Here is a 22,500-nt window from a genome sequence, read left to right on the forward strand (position 1 = left end):
GAGAGAGAGAGAGAGAGAGAGAGAGAACTGCCAAACTCCCAAAGAAGTTGAATATCACTCGAGTGAGAATGGGATGTTTAAGAACAGACCGTGGGTTATGAAAGAACGCATAATCCCACGTTCTTTCAGACCAAAGTGCGTCTTATCTCACGTTCTTCAAGAACAAAGGCAGTGACAAATCCTAACTTGTTCTAGAACAAAGACAGTTGTCATGTATTGTGGGTTGAAGGGCGTCCTCTCCAATCCCCCAAGAGAACATAAAACGAATAGGGGCCCTCTTAGAACATACTAAATATACTTCTGGATAACAAGATTACGTTTTTGTCGTTCATGGTGGCCTTGTGCCAGCAGGGGTTCCTTCCCTGCGAAACATGTTCAGAGAGAACTAATCCACAACATATAACGAACGCTTGATCACTAATTCTCATAGGATTGTTGTGGCCTGATTGGTAACGTCTCTGCTTGGTGTTTGCCAGATGGGGGTTCGAGTCCGGCTCAGATTTGTTAGTGCCTTTAGCGTCCGTAACCTTACCATCCTTGTAAGCTAAGGTTGGGGGGAGCCTATACGTCTATCTACTGAGTCACCAGCAGCCATTGCCTGGCCCTCTCTGGTCCTAGCTTGGATGGAGACGGGGCTTGGGAGCTGATCATATAATATAAGCAGGACAATGTCACTGTCCCTTGCCTCTGCCATTCATGAGAGACCTTTAAAACTTGAAACAACTTGGTCGTGAATCATCTATGCTTGAATGGCATGCCATGTTCAGTCCTAGATGGACGAAGGACTTGTGCTCCATGTTTACCGTCAAAATTAAGGGTATCAAATCCCTAAGGCAAAGGACGTTATTTCCTCTTCTGTAGTAGAGAAGATCGCGTCAGGTATCTATAAGGACTTCAGAAAAAACTAAATAACAATCTATAACAAGGACACATCTCGAATGTACTCTAGAGTGAAACTATTAAAAACACTTTGTCTCATCCTGAAAAGTGAAAACATTGCCTAGATTTATCTGAAAAAAAAGTAGCTGATCCAAAAGTGACAAGAAACAACACAACCTGGAATTAACCATTTTTTAAAGGTTTTATAGTTTATAAATGAAATGTCTAATTTAATGTCGTTATTGTTCTTAAACTATTTTCATTGTTCATTATTTCTCTTGTAGTATAATTATATCTTGTTTCCTTTCCTATACGCTAATAAAATATATAGCATCCTACTTTTCCAACTTGGGTTGTAGCTTAACTTTTGATGATGATAATAATAATAATAATAATAATAATAATAATAATAATAATAATAATGAAGATGATGATAACAATTATGATAATAATAATGATGACAATAATAATAATGATGACAATAATAATGATGATAATAATAATAATGATGATAATAATAATGATGACAATAATAATGATAATAATAATAATAATAATAATTAGAGTGGCACTCAGTAGAGCGCAGACCTCCACCACGGCAGCATATTTCTCGACCTTGACCTTTGACCCTGGACTTTCAAAACTGAACCACATCCACGTCCCAACTTAACAATTAATCCCCGAAAGTTTCACTCCTCTAAGAGTAAAATTATTGTCAGGAAGTTGTTCTCACACAAACAAACGGACAATCAAGGGTGAAAACATAACCTCCTCCCAACTTTGTTGGCGGAGGTAAACAAGAATTTAGCCGAGAACGCTCAAGACAATTCATCTGTTCAACGAAAGCAACGACACAAGAAACACGAGACGCTCCAGGTAGTAGGTAGGACAAGTCAATCCCAACTTTCTAAATTCATGAAGCGAACGGTCATTCACCCTCGTCTCTCTCTCTCTCTCTCTCTCCTCTCTCTCTCTCTCTCTCTCTCTCTCTCTCTCTCTCTCGTGGGTCCCGACGGAACCCAGTAGAATGAAGGACGACTTATTATAAAAAATGACAATTATCATTCCAATGTTCTCTATTGTACGTGGGGGGATTTTGGATGTCTCAAGATTTTTTAGTCCATCCGCGGAGACTCCATTTCCTCTTGGGTATAGAGCGATTTAGTTTGATTAGAGTTGTCATGACCTAGTCTATCTTTTTGAAAAATTTGCTATTTTGTATGGAGAGAGAGAGAGAGAGAGAGAGAGAGAGAGAGAGAGAGAGAGAGAGAGAGAGAGAGAGAGAGAGAGAGAGAGAGAGAGAGAGAGAGTTAATTACAAGACTTTTGGATGTATCAAAAGACTTTTTAGTCCATCCGCGATTAACTCCATTTGGTCTTGGGTAGAGCTATTTAGTTTAAAAATATAGTTTTCAGGATTTTGTCTTATTCTTCATAAGACTTTTAAGAAATATGAACACGTTTATAGGGATGCCACTTACTGGATGAGACCAGAATAACTAGTTTTAAAAAATGTTGAGGATAGATAATCAAACACACGCATTTGTATATAAATACAGCAATCGAATACGAGAAGGCATTTTCAATTACATATCACTTCAGTCAAACAGTATACCTGTATTCAATATGTTTTTCTTATAAGTATTCGCTCACCATTGTCAGATAATATAAAGCTGTAGAAAATCAGATATTTATATCTATTCTATCTTTAGTTGACTTGATCTTTTCAACATTCAAAATTCCTCAAGTTTACTTCTACATGACAACACCTTCAGCGCAGAGAGAGAGAGAGAGAGAGAGAGAGAGAGAGAGAGAGAGAGAGAGAGAGAGAGAGAGATTTTATAAGGTAGAAAATTTAAAATGATTACAACTATGACTAAGTTGAATTAATTGTACAGTTGGCTTCATTAATTCCGGTACACTGACGTCTCTTTAGCTTTCCATGAAGTGTACCGGAATTAATGAAGCCAACTGTACAATTAAAACTTTCCAAAAAGAAAATAAACATAATCTGTGAAAAGGAAAATTAACCAGTTTATATTTATTTACTCAAATATTTGCAATTTCTCCGTTCATCTCATTCTTACGGTTTGCGTGTAAATATCGACCTTGTCGCCCTCTATCGGCGATGCGTGGAAACTAATATTCCAGTTAATGGAGAGAGAGAGAGAGAGAGAGAGAGAGAGAGAGAGAGAGAGAGATTCGACCTAAGAGGACACATCGACCACCAGAGCCTGCGATACGATCTTTTTAAAATAAAATGTTTTAAATAAAGGACAAATGGCATAGTAGTTCTTATATGGGCATTTCCTTTCTTAGTGTAACTAAAATTCAACTAATTAATAATTAATTAATTAATAATCAATTTCTATACAATGACAAAAAAAATATATATGAAAGCCAAGGAAAATCTAAAATATAATTACTATAACAATATTTTCCCCTCAGTAAGTAATAGAATCGTATTTCCTCATTACAAAATAAAATTAAAATACTAATCAAATAAAAACAAAACTGAAAAATGGTACACAAAATATAAGAAAAAATAATACACACAGAGAGATGGGAGACCAAAAATACACAAATACTGAAAAAGAAAATATTCAAGAAATGAGATACTAAAAATAAAACTTATATAACGAAAATAAAATAAAATAAATTACAAAAAATAAAATACAGGAGAGATGAGATAGTGAAAATACACAAAAATAAAGTAAAAATAAAATAAAATACACTATAGGATACTGAAAATATAGAATACTTCAAGAAATACACATAAAATACAATACAAAAAGTACTAACGTAAATACTAAAATAATCATCACAGAAAAGACGCTAAAATACTAACAAAAATCATCACAGAAAATACACTAAAATACTAACAAAAATTATCACAGAAAAGACACTAAAATACTAACAAAGATTATCACAAAAAAGGACACTAAAATACTCACATCACTAAAACATTCACTTGTGTAAAGGTGGCTTCTTGCAGGAGTGCTATAACGGATTCCTTTATAGCAGAGATATTAAAACAAAAATAATCCTTATCCTCAGGGTAACGAAGGGCGTATTCGCTCTGCCACTGGGCAACAGAACAGATCCTTTGGTATATATATCCTACGATTTGAATCCTTATTCTTCGTGGTTATAAAGGCGAATATCTTAATACGTGATATGTAATAAACAAATCAAATATATATCTTTTGATTTTATATTTATTTTCTATTTTGTGAATATTTCATAAGAAATGACGTCACGACACAAGTTTTGTCACTCAAAAAAAAAAAAAAAACATAGAATTTGAAACAATTTTTGAAAAAATAACGAAACGAAAATGTTTTTTAACAAATAATTGGCACAGAGGTGACGATTGAATGCTGTTAAAAATACCTTCAATTTCTATTTCTATTCTTCTGAAACAAAAACAAAACAACTGAAAAATCACAAGCCACAAAGCATAAACATTTTAATGTTCTGAGAGAGAGAGAGAGAGAGAGAAATGGGTTTTTTGTTATCTTTGATCAGGATTTTATATATATATATATATATATATATATATATATATATATATATATATATATATATATATATATATATATATATATATGTATATATACACATATGTATATATACACATATGTATATATACACATGTATATATATACACACACATATATACATATATATATATATATATATATATATATATATATATATATATATATATATATATATATATATATATATACATATGTATATATATATATATATACACATGTATATATGTGTGTGTAAACAAATGCAAAGGGTAAACTAACCTTAAACAACTTATCAAAGATAACAATAAAACCAATTCCCCTCTCTCTCTCTCTCAAAATGAAAGTAAAGGCAAACAACTTTCATTCAAACCCTACAACTTGAATCAACTCTCTAATCAAGTCGGACTAAACTTCGACTCTACCTCTCAGACGAAGTCGTAAACCGAACCACAACACGATTCAGAAAGCGATCAAGGTTCTGCGTGTGAAGACAAGGAACAATACATCACAATTAATTCACTCTATCCATTGCTACTTCAACACACTGCTATAGACACTTTCTTAAAGAGAGAGAGATTCTATTTTCAACTTCTTTTACATATTATTAAATAAACGTTGAATGTTTGATGAATATAATGTAACATTGAAAAACTGGGCCTTTTACAAATCATTGCATATCTATGTTTAATTACAATTTTGTAATAAGCAGGTGTCTTTCAGGAGAAACAAGTGCATGTTACTGATTCATTATTCCTAGGACGATATAATCAACATAATCTTTAGAGTATAAAAGGTCTTGTTCACTTTTACCATTCATCATCTCCTACGCCTATTGACGCAAAGGGCATCGGTTTGATTTCGTCAGCCGTTTATATCTTAAGGTTTTAATTCAATACTTCAACATTCATCATCAACTACGCGCTTCATAGTCCTCAGCCATGTAGGCCTAGGTATTCCAACTCTTCTAGTGTCTTGTGGAGCCCTGCTGAACGTTTTGTGAAGTAATCTCTCTTGGGGAGTGCGAAGAGCATGCCCCAAACCATCTCCATCTACCCCACACCATGACCTCATCCACATATGGCACTGAGTAATCTCTCTTATAGTTTCCTTTCTAATCCTGGCCAGCCTTTTAACACCCACTATCCTTCTGAGGGCTTTATTCTCAAATCTACTAAATCTATTGGAGATTGATTTATTATCATACAATGACTCATGTCTACATAGTAACACCGATCTCACTACATACATAAATGATTCTACCACATTAATCCTTTCTCCTTCCAATGATATTTCATCTTCCATTACATACTCCGTTTTCATCATCTCTGTCTTTCTCCTATTTATCTTCAGCTAAACCTCCTGTAACATTTCATGCGTTCTGGCAAGCAAGCATTGCAAATCCCGTGGTGTTCTGCTAACAAGGACAGCATCATCAGCATACTCTAGGTCTGCTAAATTCCTATCACCAAACCAGTACAATGCTTCTTCACCATCTCCGACTGTTCACGCATTACAAAATCCATGAGAATAAACAACATAGGTGACAACACGTTCCCTTAGTACTCCACTGTTCACTGGAAATTCCTTTTATAGGACTCCATCAACATTAACTTTGAACTTGCTATACTCACTTTAATAATTAGGGCTGTATAAAGTCGCCTGCTGAAATTATCAGTATAACAAAATCTAATGTAAATGATTTCACAATAAAATCAAATTAGTCCCACTTTCTGTAAAAATGTCCTACTATATATAATCTGTTGAATTAAATCCCTTTCCAGTTTCCTGATAATTAAATCAACATTATTCCAAAGGACATTACAGAGTAGGCCTACAGATAATTAGGTCCACGCAGCCTTGCAAATTGTTAATTAAAAACCATGAACTATGAAATTAAATATAGGCCTAACATCTCATAGATTCAAGGAAAACATTCAAATTAGTAATGAAAATACTTGTTTCGATGATGCAAGTATAATTTGTGAACAAGAACAAAATACGCACACTATTATTAGTGAAAATACACACGAAATTATTCAAGAAAATGTACACACAAAATATTTGGTGAAAATAAACACGAAGGAATCACAAAACCACGCGAAGCCGAAGGAATCCCAACTCCCAGATCACTATCTGACGCTGGAGGGCATTGAGGTCGCCAAAGCAAAATCTACGCCATTTAGTCAAGGTCATACGGCACGCTTGGGGATTCAAAAACACAGTCTCCAGGACATGCGAATTAAAAGACCATGACATTATGAACTAGGCGCAATTCATGAAACACCCGAAATAGCGATTACATAACAAACACCAGCACTTTCTGTTCACAGCACACATTCTAAGTAACATGAGTCTACGAGTGGAACTTGGCCTTAACTGTAGAATACTTAAGAATTCACTTGAGTATAGACATTTTATTCATCATTCACGTTAATAGCCTCCCGGTGCTAATTCATACACAGCTTAAAATTTCACATGAAGATATTGGTCTTATAACAAATATCAAAGTACAAAGGCGAGGTATAATTGATTAAATCACAGACAGCTTATGTCATTTAATTCAGTAATACCTAATAGTAAATATACACGACGTCGCAGCAAGTACATCGACGGGAACACTTCTAACCAACACAGCTCAAGTTCTACTGAAGACTGGTTTCGCTGGACCCGTCCCGAAGGCACGACCACTCGTACGAACACACAGACGGCGATGAGATGCAGTTGCCACTTACCTTATTTAATTTTATATTTCTCTACAGTCGGGTACACCAGATGTAGCCAAATGACTGCCTTTCGAGAAGAAGAGGCTGTTGTTATCGCATTGGCATGAAGTATTTACAAATTTCAAAGCACAAAGTACACGCCGATATAAATAATAGACTACTTTTAACTAAGAGAGAATATCCTAGGAAAAAACACCGGTCCAAAAATCCTTCCTACCTTAAGTTGGACAAGATAAGCTGGGGCAGGAGAAAGCGAAAATAATCTCTAGTTCATGTATAAATTAGGTTGAAAATCACTTAACAACGGAGCCCCAAAGGTCGGTTGGTTGGTGGAGAGACGCTGGGAGAATAGGACGAGAGGGAGGTATGAAGAGAGAGAGAGAGGGGGGGGGGGGGGGTCCTCAACACCTAGCACCGGTCAACACACAATCCATTCAACTTTACTTAACAACCCCCAACCCCCTTTCAACCGTATCAATTCAACTTAACCATAAAGAGGCAGAATACGACTACACAAATAATTTTCCCAACTATGATTAAAAGTTAAAAAGTCTTAATTCAACCAGTACAACCATAAGATGCCAGACATCCCTTTCTTCGATTCAAGACCCACACCTTAATAATAGCACAATGGATGAACACTCTAAGACCAGTTTCTTGTTTCTTTTTTTTTTTTTTTCACAGCAGAGGCACTGACCTTACCTCTGACGTGTTGCCCGAGACCCAACTCAGACTATGCCACCACGGAAGTAATATTATTATTATTATTATTATTATTATTATTATTATTATTTATATATATATATATATATATATATATATATATATATATATATATATATATATATATATACACACACACACACATATATATATATATACACACACATATATATATATATATATATATATATATATATATATATATATATATATATATATATATATATATATACACACACACACACACATATATATATATATATATATATATATATATATATATATATATATATGAGAGAGAGAGAGAGAGAGAGAGAGAGAGAGAGAGAGAGAGAGAGAGAGAGAGAGAGAGAGAGTACTTTTAAAAATTCTCTACAAAAAAAACTAAAACTGCTTTGAAACCAGATGAGAAAAATAAATAAAAAAACACAGCTAACACAAGCTCTAGATATCCCTCCAGAGAGAGAGAGAGAGAGAGAGAGAGAGAGAACTAACTTCCAGCGCCTAAAAAGGCAACATCGATATTAATTTGTGAGAATGAAAATGACGTTACTCCTATAAATAGATATTTTGATAAGATGACGTCAGTGCTATAAATAGCTATTTTGACTTTGCAGAAAAGGTCACAGTATTGTATGTTTACGCCACTAAGACGTTAATCTAAATATCATACACCCAGAAACAATAGAAAGGAAGAAGCGAAGAAGCATCACATAGATGAAAAGAAAATTTGGAACAAGACGCCAACATATATTTGCTTTAAGGGATGAAAATAGAAATAACAATAGATGGAGTGATAGAAACTGCAGACAATTTCTATACAATGCTATACGATAGTGATATAAGCAAAACTTCACTGATAGAAATAGGCCAAATAAACACCTGAGCTGGTACAGTTGGCTTCATTAATTCCGGTACACTTCACGGGAGGCTAATAAGTAGTCTGATAGCTTTTTGTTTGTAGCAGGTAACGCTGTTTGGCAAAAAAGAAACTGTAGGTAGCTCTGCTTGTCAAACAAAGTCCCTGAGCTTCTATACAACACGTGATCAAATTTTTTTTTTATTCATTTTACGAAGTGGTATATAGAAAAATATTACAACAGGTTTAACAGAAATTCGTAAAATAAGAAAAAAAATAAAAATGCTTTTGATCACTTGTTTAGATGCTCAGTGACGTTGTTTTACAGGCAGCGTTGCCAACAGTTTCTCTTTTGGTAAACAACGTTACCTGCTACAAATAACAAGCTGTCAGACTTCTCCCATGAAGTGTACCGGAATTAATGAAGCCAACTGTATCAAAAGTAACAGTAGTAGGAAAGAAAACATTAAAAGGCAGGAAAAGAGGCAGAGCAGCAGGAGAAGATGGACTTACAATTGATTTGATAATAGATGGAGGAGATTTCATAGCAGTAAAATTAGCAGAACATATTTCATATAGAAAGTATATAATTGTGTGAATGTTTAGTTAAAATCTCCACCTTCCAAATCATTATTTTTGTGACTAAAGAGTTAAGTATCAACCACCAAGTGTAATATCAACGACCTGCCGAAAAACCCAATTCAATCTAAGGGCTCACTGCCTCACATTCCACCATATACAATGTTTTGCCAAATCCAGCGCGTGTCCTCCTTAACCATCAGTTTTTTTAAGAGTCTGGACGAGCATTTGTCACTTGTAAAGAGACTTCAAAAACATACCAGAGCACACGTAGTCACCTGTCAAAAGAGAGAGAGAGAGAGAGAGAGAGAGAGAGAGAGAGAGAGAGAGAGAGAGAGAGAGAGAGTGTTCTAATAGATAAATCCTTCCACATCGTATAAAGTAAACTTTTACAATCACTAAATGAACACATTGATAGGGAAATAATATACTAAAATCTTTATCATCATTATCATGACTAGCTAAGCTACAACCCTAGTTGGAAAGTTAAGATGCTAAAAGGCCAAGGGCTCCAACAGGGAAAATAGCCCAATGAAGAAAGGAAATGATAAACGTCAAGATAAGCAATAAACAAATAAAATGAAATATTTCAAGAACATAAACATTAGAATAGATACTTCATATATAAACTACAAATATTTATAGTCACTGAACAATTACAGTACAGTAATTAGTCCTTTGATCAAAGAAGTGTTTGGTAATATCATTGTTGTCAGGTGTAAGAGGAAAGACGAGAATGTGTAAAGAATACGCCAGACTATTCGGTGTATATGTAGGCAAATAAAAAATGAGCCGTAACCAGAGAGAGGGATCCAATGTATTACTGTCTGGCCAGTCAAAGGATCCAATAACACTCTAGCGGTAGTATCTCAACGGGTCGCTGGTGCCCTAGCCAACCTACTACCTACATGTAAAAGGCAAATGCAGCAAATTCATTAGGTTTAATAATACAATTACGAATAATAATAGTAATAACAACAACAACAACAGCAGCAATAATATCTGACTACATTATCAAAGCCATTCCTTAGGCCGGCCCTAGACGTAACTGTTTATCTGAACGATATGACTGATCAGATAAATCGTTAAGATAAAACTGACATGTAGGGGGGATATTTGCGCAGATTTTGATCGTTTCAGATGAACTGATCGAGTGGCATGAACAGTTGAATCATTCATACTTGTTATCTGAACGATCTAACGATTGTCAGTCTTTCATGAGGCGTTATTGCACATCTCGTGATTGTGTCTTCTCTCTCTATGAAAGGTGTTACTAATGATAAAAGGTTCAAGCACGTTTCCTCGTTCATCCTGAAATCATTTTTCCAATCCTTAGGCACCCCTCTAAACTCCGCCAACAAGTTTGTATAAGTTTTTCTTTTCAGTAGCCATTCTCTACCCGACTTGCGACCTCGCTTAGATCCAGAAGCACTTTTTGCCCTTTTAACGCATAATGCCACAGCTAAACCTGCTAGAGCCAGAGAATCCTCCTCCTCGGATGACATTATGGAAACTGTGGAACCGATGCAAATTGTAACGATATATCGGAATGGTGTAGGGGCAGCGACGTTAGATGGCTTGCAACGATTTTTATCTGATCAGTTATATCGTTCAGATAAACAGTTACGTCTAGGGCCGGCCTTACAAATGACATGGCTGATATTTTCGAAAAGTTCTACGATTCCTAAATTAATTTTGCTATCAACATATATATTTTCTAAATACCTAATTAATACATCTGCTAAGATAAATCATTCCTAATAAAAATTAAACTAAAAAGTATTATTCTTGAAAAATCTGCTAAAGTCTTTTTACCGAAATTTCTGAATATATGAACTTAATTTACTCATTAAAAAACTTATGAGTAGAAATTACTCGCCAATGGGAAAACATATGAAATATATATATTTCATGAGGAAAATATAGGTAACTCAAGATATAATTCATGATTATTAACTGTTAAAGATTTTGTAGATTTGATAACACAGCCCAAGGAATAATATTGGGAGTTAAATGATAGGACAGGATTAGATATGAAACTATAAGAGAGATTACTCGAGTGCCGTATGTGAATGAGATCATGGTGAGGGGTAGATGGAGATGGTTTGGGCATGCTCTTCGCGCTCCCTAAGAGAGATTAGTTCACCAAACTTTTAACTGGGATCCACAAGGCATAGAAGTTTATAAGAATCAAGCTTACAAGGCTGAGGACTGTAAAGCGTGAAGTAGATGATGAATGGAGAAGTATTGAATTAAAAGCTCAAGATAGAGACGACTGGCGAAATCTAATCGAGACCCTTTGCGTCAATAGGTGTAGGAGGAGCAGGTGATGATGAACTGCTGGAGATTACTCTGCCCATCAACAGGGTTATAATCACATGACTCGATTAGAAAATCTCCCCAATTATCAAAATTATTATAAAACACGCTATTAAACTATAATGAAAGTGAAAGTGAAGCATTTGATAGGTAACAAATCGTCGCCATTAAGATACTAATCATGAATGTCAAAAGTAATTATCCTCGTCATCAAATTTTTCCAGCTACGTTGACATGAATTTGACGGTGTTTTAAGTCCCGACAAAAACCTTCTGGATTTGATAATTAATAAAGGGGGATTGGAAGTAATGCAGAAGACGGAACTCAAGACAAAAAAAAAAAAAAAAAAAAAAAAAAAAAAAAAAAAAAAAAAAAAAAAAAAAAAAAAAAAAAAAAATCAACTCGACATAAAGAAAAAAAAATCTATGATACATAAAAATTAGTTATATATAAAAATACCAACATCTTTTGGGACTGAGGTTACCCGTTGAGATTACCTTGATTCCTTTTATAATTAAGATTGGAATGGCATTTTGAGAAGCTCTTTTGCTTTTGAATTGGTCGAAACTGTATATAAAGGGGTTGACCCTGTTCTCTTAAATGAGAATTTGGTTGGCATAACAATTAGATTGTTGACGTGATTATTTATTTGGAGAAACAGGAGACAAATTATCATCTTGGGAAATGTAACAGATCAGATTTAACGCAGAATAGCTATATCATTATCACTATTATTATTAAAGCTAAGCTATAACCCCAAAAGCTCTAACAGGAAAAAAGAGCTCGTTGAGGAAAAGAAACAAACAAACTACAAGGGAAGTAATAAACAAATCAAAATTATTTTTTTTTTAACAACAGTTACATTAAAATACATATTATATATATATAAATATAGATACTTCTCCATTCATCATCTCCTACTTCACGCTTCATAGTCCTCAGCCATGTAGGCCTGGGTCTTCCGACTATTCTAGTGCCTTGTGGTGAACTAATCTCATGGGGAGCGCGAAGAGCATGCCCAAACCATCTCCATCTACCCCTCATCCACATATGGCACACGATTAATCTCTCTTATAGTTTCACTTCTAATCCTGTCCTGCTATTTAACTCCCAATATCCTTCTGAGGGCTTTATTCGCAAATCTACTAAATCTATAGGAGACTGTTTCATTGTCATACCATGACTCATGTCCATAGAGTAACACCGATCTCACTAACTGATATATAGCCTGATTTTTATATGTAATTTCAGGCCATTTAATTTCAAAATTTTACTTAACCTAGCCCTTGTATGATTTGCTCTTTTCAATTTTTCACTAAACTCTAATTCTAAAGACCCTGTATTCGAGACCATAGTTCCTAAATACTTGAATGATTCTACCTCATTAATCCTTTCTCCTTCCATTGATATTTCATCTTCCATTGCATATTCCATTCTCATCATCTGTTTTTCTTATATATATCTTCAGCCCAACCTCGTGCGATATTTCATGCATTCTGGTGTTCTCCTAACAAGGACAGCATCATCAGCACACTCTAGGTCTGCTAAATTCCCATCACCAATCAAGTCCATTCCTTCTCCACCATCTCTGACTGTTCTACACATTACAAAATCCATGAGGAGGATAAACAACATAAGTGACAACACATTCCCTTGGAGTACTCCGCTGATCACTGGAAATTCATTTGATGAGACTCTATTAACATTAACTTTGCACTTGCTAGGCGTATGAACATACGACTTAATTAAATATACATAATTAAGAGGAATTCCATAATTTCGCAGGACTCTCCACAAAACTGGCCGGTGCACACTATCAAAGGCTTTTTCATAGTTCACAAATGCCATCAAAGGGGGGATTTCTATATTCTACACATTGCTGTAAAACATGTCTCAAAATGGAAATTTGATCAGTGCAACTTCTACCTTTTCGAAATCCTGCTTGTTCATCTCTCAGCTTTTCATCAATCTTTCTCTCCAGTCTCTTTAGAATAAGCATATTACATATTTTCATAGCAACTGACGTAAATGTTATGCCTCTGTAATTATTGCAGTCAGTCAGGTTTCTTTTTTTCTGCTATTTTCACCAACGCTCTCAACTCCTATTCATCAGGTTTTGCCTCTTCATGCCACATTCTACAAAATAATCTTGTAAGTAGTCTGGGGAGTCACTTCATTTTCGGCCAGTATCATCTCTATAGTTAATCCATCGTATCCATGGGATTTCCAACTTTTTAGTTTTTTTGAGGATGACTTCGACTTCAAACACACTGAATTAATTCATGGGCACATCGAGTCTTCCTCAGCTTCAGGTATATCAATCGAATCATTCCCTTCATATCTCCTATTCATAACCTTATTCGTGTTCATCCAACGTTGTCTTTCCTCAACTTCTGTTGCTATAACAGAGCCATCTCTCTTTTTGATGGGTATATGCTGCTACTTCTTTGCCCCAGTCGAGATTTCATTAATAATTCTATGAGCAATTCTTACACCATCGCCACTTCCTAAATTCATAGCATAGTTAACCCCATCTGCTTTACTGTGTATTTATTTTCTCCAGTCATTCTTGGCTTTTTCTTTTGACCTCACTGTCAATACTGGAATACTTAGCATGCTTTACCTTGTAATTTTCATTACTTCCTCTAAAAGTTTCAATAATCAATTTATGTTTTTGTCTCCTTTGGATAGTATCTCAAGTATCATTTGATATCCATGGCATTTTCCTTGTAACTGCGTGTCCCAAGATTTCTCTACCAACTGACTGATATAAGTTCTTAATATCACACCAATCTTCATTAATTGTCTGTTCTTCGTCTCTTAAAGTCTCTAAGACTGCAAATCAATTCCTACCTCCAAATGCAAATGTTTCTCTGTGCTCTTCCTCTAAAAGCTTAGTTGTATCAAACATAGGTATTCTATCTATCTTTCTGTTGGGAGCTTTGTTTTAATTTCAGTGTGGCAATGAGAAGCTGGTGATCACTATTAATATCTACACCTGTATAACTTCTTTAATTTCTCAAGAGTCCTCCTTCTCTCTTTATTAATAGCAATGTGATATATCTGACTTTTGTAATTACCACATTGTGAAGTCAATGTATACTTGAGGATGTTCTTGTGTTGAAAAAGAGTACCTCCAATGACAAGATTATTTACTGAACAGAAACTTATGAAATTTGCTCCATTTTCTTTTGCAACTTCGCCAAGACGCTCGACACCCATCACATTCTCTATCCCTTGATTATTTCTTCCAACTTTAGCATTGAAGTCGCCAATTACAATTTTCATATCTCTCTCAGGGATATCATCTATTACCCTCTGCAGTTCTTCATAGTATTCATCTTTCCTTTCTTCAGGAGAATCATTTGATGGGGCATAGCAAACTATAATATTAATATTGCACTGCTTTGACTTGAACTCTGCTAGTAACAATCTAATTTATTACTTAAAGCTCTCCATTCGGTCAATGCCTTTTCTGCTCTTGGTGTCCTCATCATGCCTACCCCTCCTCTCCCAAATCCATCTGATCTTCCTGAGTAAATATATATATATATAAATCTCTACCTCATACTTGGGATCGAACACTGGCCCCTTCTAATGAAAGGCCAGGTCGAAACCAACCATGCCACGAGAGGCCATAAAAGAAACCGGAACCTAACGGCTAATCAGCTGTTCAGGATTTACCTGGCGAGACATCAGTCTCTTACCAGCGAGTTTTAGCCGACTTCCCGGCCCACCACGTGACACAATTGATAGTAATTTATTCAAATTACCCCTAATGAGTCAATTCTGAACAGCTGATTAGCCATTAGGTTCCGGTTTCTTTTATGGCCTCTCGTGGTATGGTTGGTTTCGACCTGGCCTTTCATTAGAAGGGGCCAGTGTTCGATCCCAAGTATGAGGTAGAAATTTATTTCTCTTTGAATACGATGTTGTGTAGATTTTTATCCATATTAACTCATTAGGGGTAATTTGAATGACTTACTATCAATTGTGTCACGTGGTGGGCCGGGAAGTCGGGTAAAACTCGCTGGTAAGAGACTGATGTCCCGCCAGGGAAATCCTGAACAGCTGATTAGCCGTTAGGTTCCGGTTTCTTTTATGGCCTCTCGTGGCATGGTTGGTTTCGACCTGACCTTTCATTAGAAGGGGCCAGTGTTCGATCCCAAGTATGAGGTAGAAATTTATTTCTATTTGAACACAATGTTGTGTTGATATTTATCCATATTAACTCATTAGGGGTAATTTGAATGAATTACTATCAATTGTGTCACATGGTAGGCCGGGAAGTCGGGTAAAACTCGCTGGTAAGAGACTGATGTCTCGCCAGGTAAATCCTGAACAGCTGTTTAGCCGTTAGGTTCCGGTTTCTTTTATGGCCTCTCGTGGCATGGTTGGTTTCGACCTGGCCTTTCATTAGAAGGGGCCAGTGTTCGATCCCAAGTATGAGGTAGAAATTTATTTCTATTTGAACACGATGTTGTGTTGATATTTATCCATATGTATATATATATATTGCCATGGTCTAAAGTTTCCTTACTAATCCCTTACAACGTGTTTCACTTAGGGCCAAGATATCCAAGCTAAATTTCATAAATCCACTCTCCCCTTGCTGTAACTTCCCAATCTAATTCCTGGTTCTAACAATCCAATTACCTATTTTAAATTTTTCTTTAGTATTTATAAATCAGGAGATTCTTAGCACCCTGCTATGCCCGGAATTGGGGGCCATTCTTCCATCTTCTCTTTCCATGACTGACTAAATCCACAGAGGATTCATTGGCTATATACATCAAAGGATAGACAGTTCCTTGTGATGAGCAGTGCCTATCTAACTAAGGCAAGTGACTCCTGCCAGTCCATACTAATTCTCGTAAGATCAACCGCCAGGCATCAGGAGTAAAAGCTGAAGAGACAGCCGGCCAGTGACTTCATCGAGTTTAGGGGGGACATTTCCTCCACGCCCAAAGCTTTCATTACTCCACCAAGTTGCTCATCCGCTTAACCGAGTATAACCGTTGCCAAACATGGACTGCTAAGATTGCCTAGCACAGTACTAATACTAAATAAATACCTGGTAATATTGGATAGAATATTTTAAGTTATGGAATGATCTTCTTAATCGGGTAGTAGAACTTCAAAAGTTCAAACTTGTAGCAAATGTTTTTATGTTGAACAGGCTGATATAAGTCTTTTTATAGTTTATCTATGAAATCTGTTTTTATGTTGTTACAGTTTCTATACTTTAGTAATTGATTAATTATTTCTCTTATCGTTTATTTATTTCCTTTCCTCACTAGGCTATTCTTCCTTGTTGGAGCCCTTGGGCTTATAGCATCTTACTTTTTCCAGCTAGGGTTGTAGCTTAGCTAATAATAATAATAATAATAGTAATAGGGAGAGTTGCATGCAGCTTCTAGTCAGTTTTTTTCCCCAGATGTTAATAAGCGGTGAATTTTTTAATGCTGTACAAAGGGGAAGCTCTCACGGAGGGGAAAAAATTGCATTAGAAAGGTTTGTTTAGAGTTAAACAGTCTGGGATTGAAGTTCTAGCGTTGTTATTGCTTTTTTTTTTTTAAGATATCAGCATATTTCCGAATGCGATACCCTAATCATGTGATGAAGTAAAGGAAACGTCAAGGTCAGCCATGCAGGGAGTTCAGAAGAAAAAGTGAAATTTTGCATCTTGATAGAATATTTCCAAAAGGTAAAAATGTTTCAGTTGCATTCTTTGGGCCCTTGAGATCTAACACTAACTAAAACATTGTCTAAAAAAAAAATAAGTTTTAATGTACTGTTCTTGGTGCTTTCTTGTCCATGAAACAGGTTATCTTCATTCAGATTTCCAACAAATAAAGTGGGTCATTAATTACTTCTCATCAACGTCAATATAAACGCTATATATATATATATATATATATATATATATATATATATATATATATATATATATATATATATATATATATATATATATATATATAGGTAACCCTTTAACAACGTTAAGGTATACCATACTCTGGAAGGGATATTAAGTATAGAAAATGTACATAGTCTTCAGTATCACTCAAAAAAGGTTAAGAACAATAATAACATTAAAATAAATTTTTCTTATATAAACTTCAAAATAACAGGAGAAAGAGAAACAAGATAGAATAGTGCCCCCGAATGTACCCTCAAGCAAAAGATTTCTAACCCAAGACAGTGTAAGACCATGGTACAGAGATTATGGCACTACCCAAGACTAGAGAACAATGGTTTGAGTTTGCAGTGTCCTTTTCATAGAACTGCTTCCAATAGCTAAAAGGTCTCTTCTACCCTTACTAAGAGGAAAGCAGCCAGTAAAAATTACATTACATTTGTTACCCTTTGAGAGAAGAAGAAGTGTTTGGCAATTTCAGTGTTGTTAGGTGTATGAGGACAGGAGAACGTGTAAAGAATAAGCCAGACTATTCTGTGTATGTGTCGGCGAAGATGAAATGAGCCGTAACCAGAGGGATGGAGCCAATGTAGTATTGTCCGGCCAGTCAAAGGACTCACTAGTTCTCAAGCGGTAGTTTCTCAACGGGTGGCTGGTGCAAATTATTATTATTATTATTATTATTATTTATTATTATTATTATTATTATTATTATTACCTGGTAAGCTAAAAGCCTAGTTGGAAAAACAGGATGCTATAAGTCCAAGGGCTCCAACAAGGAAAAATATCCCAGTGAGGAAAGGAAACAATTAAATTAATACTCAAGAGAATTAATGAACAATCAAAATAAAACATTTCAAGAACAACAACCACAATGATAGCAGCAGTAATAAAACTAACAGTAGATATACGATAATAATAATAAAAAAAAAAATAACTCAATAAGAGTATTATTCATAATAATATCAGCATCCATTACATTAAGCCCATGCAACTGAGCCAGGCCATACTGACAAGACAAACGGTGATTAAGATGGGCCACTTGGCCCACCACATCCTATTGCACACTTTCAGACGAGTAATCCCTTATCACATGTGGAAAGGAGGAGGAGGAGGAGGAGGAGGAGGAGGAGGAGGCTCTTTTTTACTTTCTCTACTAATGACAGCTGGTGTGGCGTAAGATCCTTTTCCGCTTGGTTAAATGAACGCTCGTGATGATGATGATAATTAGTAGTAGTAGTAGTAGTAGTAGTAGTTCGCAAGGATACTGAATGGAAATAACTACAAAAATTGTTTAAATCAATGACTTTACTCCTTCATTTCTTGGTCATCTAACTTGATTATTTTCCAGGGACGATTTTGTTATCCCCTTCACGATGTCTTAGTGAACAAAACTGAATTTGTCTCATTGCCCGTAGCATTAGATCGCCCTTTTTTATTAAAATGAGTCAAAATAATCAGTTTATTATTAAAAAACCAGTGTTGGTCTAAGGGATGATAAGTTCAAGCAAAACCTGTATATTATCAATGAGGTAAAATATTCGCGTTTACACCGTAACTGGCAGTTTACGACAAGGGTCATATTAAGGTCATCTTAGGGTCAAAGGTCAATATCAGGTCAAAACAAACGTAAGTGAACGTGAAACCGAATGCATCAGTTACTATGAAATGTTTGAAGCCAAAAATAGTATCAAATTAGACTTGTGTTATGTCAAATTCCAGAAGACTCCTATACGCTTCATTCCACTGGTCTTCCATTACATCATATTTCAATATGTCTGTTGCAATTGGTGATGATAATACTCCATTTGCATCAGCTTCCTCTCCCGCATTTAGACCTGTGAAATCAGAAACCCTTAAAAGTTTAAAGGTCGCTCATGAATGGCATAGGCAAGCGGCAGTGACACTGCCCTAGCAAGTTGGACAATGACCTAGAGACTGACTATATATACAAATGATCAGCACTCAAGACCCCTCTCTATCCAAGCTAGGACCAAGGAGGACCAGGCAATGGCTGCTGATGACTCAAAGGGTAGACCTATAAGCTTCCCCAAAACCCCTTCCTTAGCTCACAAGGATGATGAGATTGTAGACACTAAAGGAACTAATGTGTTTGGGAAGGACTCGAACCCAGTCTGGCTATCACCAGGCAGGGACGTTACCAATAGGTTACAAAAACACCTACATATCTTAAGATATCTAGCCAAATTTAGCAAAGGGTACATATGATGGAGGGTGAAGTTGAACAATAAAACTCACTAGATGTCTTCAACGGGTCGAGGACAGAGGCTCCTCAACACACCACATCTCTGCATTGATTGTGTTTCTTTAACTATATACAACAAATTTATCTGAGACTTATTCCGCCTATTTCTTCCTCAATTGGTTTGTATAATCTTTAAGGATTTTTGGTGATCCATCTACCTTCATGAAATGTTTTAATCTTTACTTCTATCTTGCTTTGAGTATTGCTCTCCTGTCTGGTCTTCAGTTACTGACTCGCATCTTATTTGTTAGGTAGAAACTTGCAGTCTCTTAATTCAGTCATCCCTGATCTGAATATTAATCTCTGACACTGTCATTAAGTTAATTCTTTGTGCATGTTGTATATTTTTTTTTTTCATAAATCTGACCATCCTTTGCATCTAGAATTTCTAAGGCAGCACCATTCAGTACGTAGTACTACTGTATATAGGCGATAGAAACAGTCTCTCCAATAAAAAGAATATCATACCATAAACACATGCCAGATAGCGACTACTTGAAACTACTCACCCAACGATTAAATTAACTACAAAGAAACATACATAGATGGATAAGGATAACATACACCTTAATAAGACACATCCAAAATGAAATAATTGAAAAATCTAACAGATTAAACAGAGAAAACTGGAACATCATAATAAAAGTAGGACAAACATACAAAGACCCAGAGAAATTCTGGAAAAAAAACTACAAAAATTACTAGGGAAACCAAAAATAGAAATAGAAGACATGGAGGACCAAATTAAATTACTAACCGAAACATGGGCTAGCACAATCGAACTCACAGACCAAGAAAATGCAAATTTCGACAGACACACAGAAATAGAAGTTCTCAACTTCCAACATGAAAATAGGGAGCGAAATAGCCGACATTAAAGTACGTGAGATAACGAAAGCAGTGAAATCATATGAACACAAAGCACCAGGCAAAAGTGGCATAAATACGGTAAGTTAATGCTATAAAAACTACCAATGGTGGCATGGAGAATACTCCAACAAATATTAAACCTAACACTCTCAAAACCGAAACCAAACAAAGAACGAATTCTCATACTCCCCCCCCCCCAACCAGGGAAAGACCCATAACAGCAATCAAACAGGAGGCCAATCACCTTGCTAGAAGTGCCGGGAAAATTGTTGGAAAAAATCATAAACACAGGACTAAGGAGATTCCTAGAAAATAACAATAAATTGTACAAACACCAACACGGCTTCAGAATAGGGAGAAGCACTGAAACTGCCCTTATGGCAATTCACGAAACAATGCCATGATCCAACTAAATAAAAAAACACCAATGCAATATCATCTGCAGAGATAAGGCCTTTGATAAAGTATGGCATGAAGGCCTCAAATGCAAAATACTCTAACTGGAACCCCCGAATATGCCATAAACTATGCCTATGCAGATGACATCACTCAAGTAATAATTCATCCTTGAAATTCTAAAAGATTTATGAAAATAAAAACCGAAAGAGATCAAAATAAATTATTACGAAAATAATTGGAAAATAAAACCAAACAGCAGCAAATTTCAACTATTTATCAGTATCAAAAACTAAACCAGCACCGATAACAGTAAACAACATTAATACTCCATTTAATAATGAAGATAAAATCCTTGGTCTTTCTATTAAAAGAACTGGCATAAGCTGCCATATCAAACAAAAACGCCAACTGGCAAAACACAGATAAGGAGCATTAAAAAGTTTCAAACTACTGAATAAAAACGTAAGAATAAACCTCTACAAAAGCTTGATAAGACCAGCCAATAGCACCAGCATGCACAATGCTCAATCAAAGATGGAAACCCTACAAAAAATCTAAAAAGTAAACATAAGAAACATTCATGGACAAAACCATAACAATAATAATATCAATGAAAACAGTGAAAAACTCCGTAACATATACAATCTTGAACCAGTTAACGTCAGATAACACAGAAGCCTGGGAAAGATTCAAAAACATTTACCCAGAACTTGCAACAACAAGAGAGGAAATAACACACAAACAAAACGAGCATTCCTGGTTGAAAAAGGATACCTCCATTCATTGCTCAGGACAAACCAGATCCCGAGTATTAGAATAAAACAAAAAGTAAATAAATTAGCCCCAGAAAAGGAATAATCATGAAAACACGAGTCCCTCGGAGACTGGCAAGAGAAATCACCTCCTGGTAGTCCACAAGGCATGATGTCAGTAAAAAAAAAAAAAAAAAGAGCTATTGGGTATGCTCCTATCTTTTCCCCTCCCCCTGTACTTCATTTTAACACTTTCCCCTCCAATCCTTCCAAAATCCTAATTCTCCACTCCCCTCCCCCACCTAGCCTATCCCCCTATACTCTAGCTGTGTACAGGCATTTAATTACAAGTCTGTCTTCTTCACCATATGGCTCAATATTCCACATATTGTAAAAGTTTTATTCCAGTCATGATCAAATTGTGGAATGATCTTTTTGTAACCTGGCAGCTGAACAAATGGAACTTCAAAAATTCAAACTTGTTACAACTGCTTTTCTGTTGAACAGCTTATCAACTCTCATTTCGTAGTTTACATAAGACATCTAATTAATGTTGTTACTGATCTTATTATATTTCATATCCTTGTTATTTTCCCAATATAGTTTATTCGCTTTTATTTATATCCTTTACACATTGGGCTGATTTCCCTGTTACAGTTTTTGGCTTTAT

General features: G+C 35.5%; 1 protein-coding gene across 2 annotated transcripts in view; it reads right to left on the minus strand.

Annotated features, from left to right (window-relative positions):
• Positions 1-22,500, minus strand: part of brun (trafficking protein particle complex subunit brun) — a 129,844-nt gene that overhangs the window by 69,497 nt on the left and 37,847 nt on the right. The window contains exon 1 of one of the 2 annotated variants that reach the window (XM_068393738.1): positions 3,833-4,126. The exons of the other annotated variant lie outside the window; for it this stretch is intronic. The gene's annotated coding sequence lies outside the window, so the exon portion shown is untranslated. Of the gene's footprint in view, positions 1-3,832; positions 4,127-22,500 lie in introns of those variants that run through there. 2 annotated transcript variants of the gene reach the window in all.

The sequence above is a fragment of the Palaemon carinicauda genome, chromosome 19 (assembly GCF_036898095.1).
Source record: "Palaemon carinicauda isolate YSFRI2023 chromosome 19, ASM3689809v2, whole genome shotgun sequence".
In the NCBI taxonomy this organism is placed as follows: domain Eukaryota; kingdom Metazoa; phylum Arthropoda; class Malacostraca; order Decapoda; family Palaemonidae; genus Palaemon; species Palaemon carinicauda.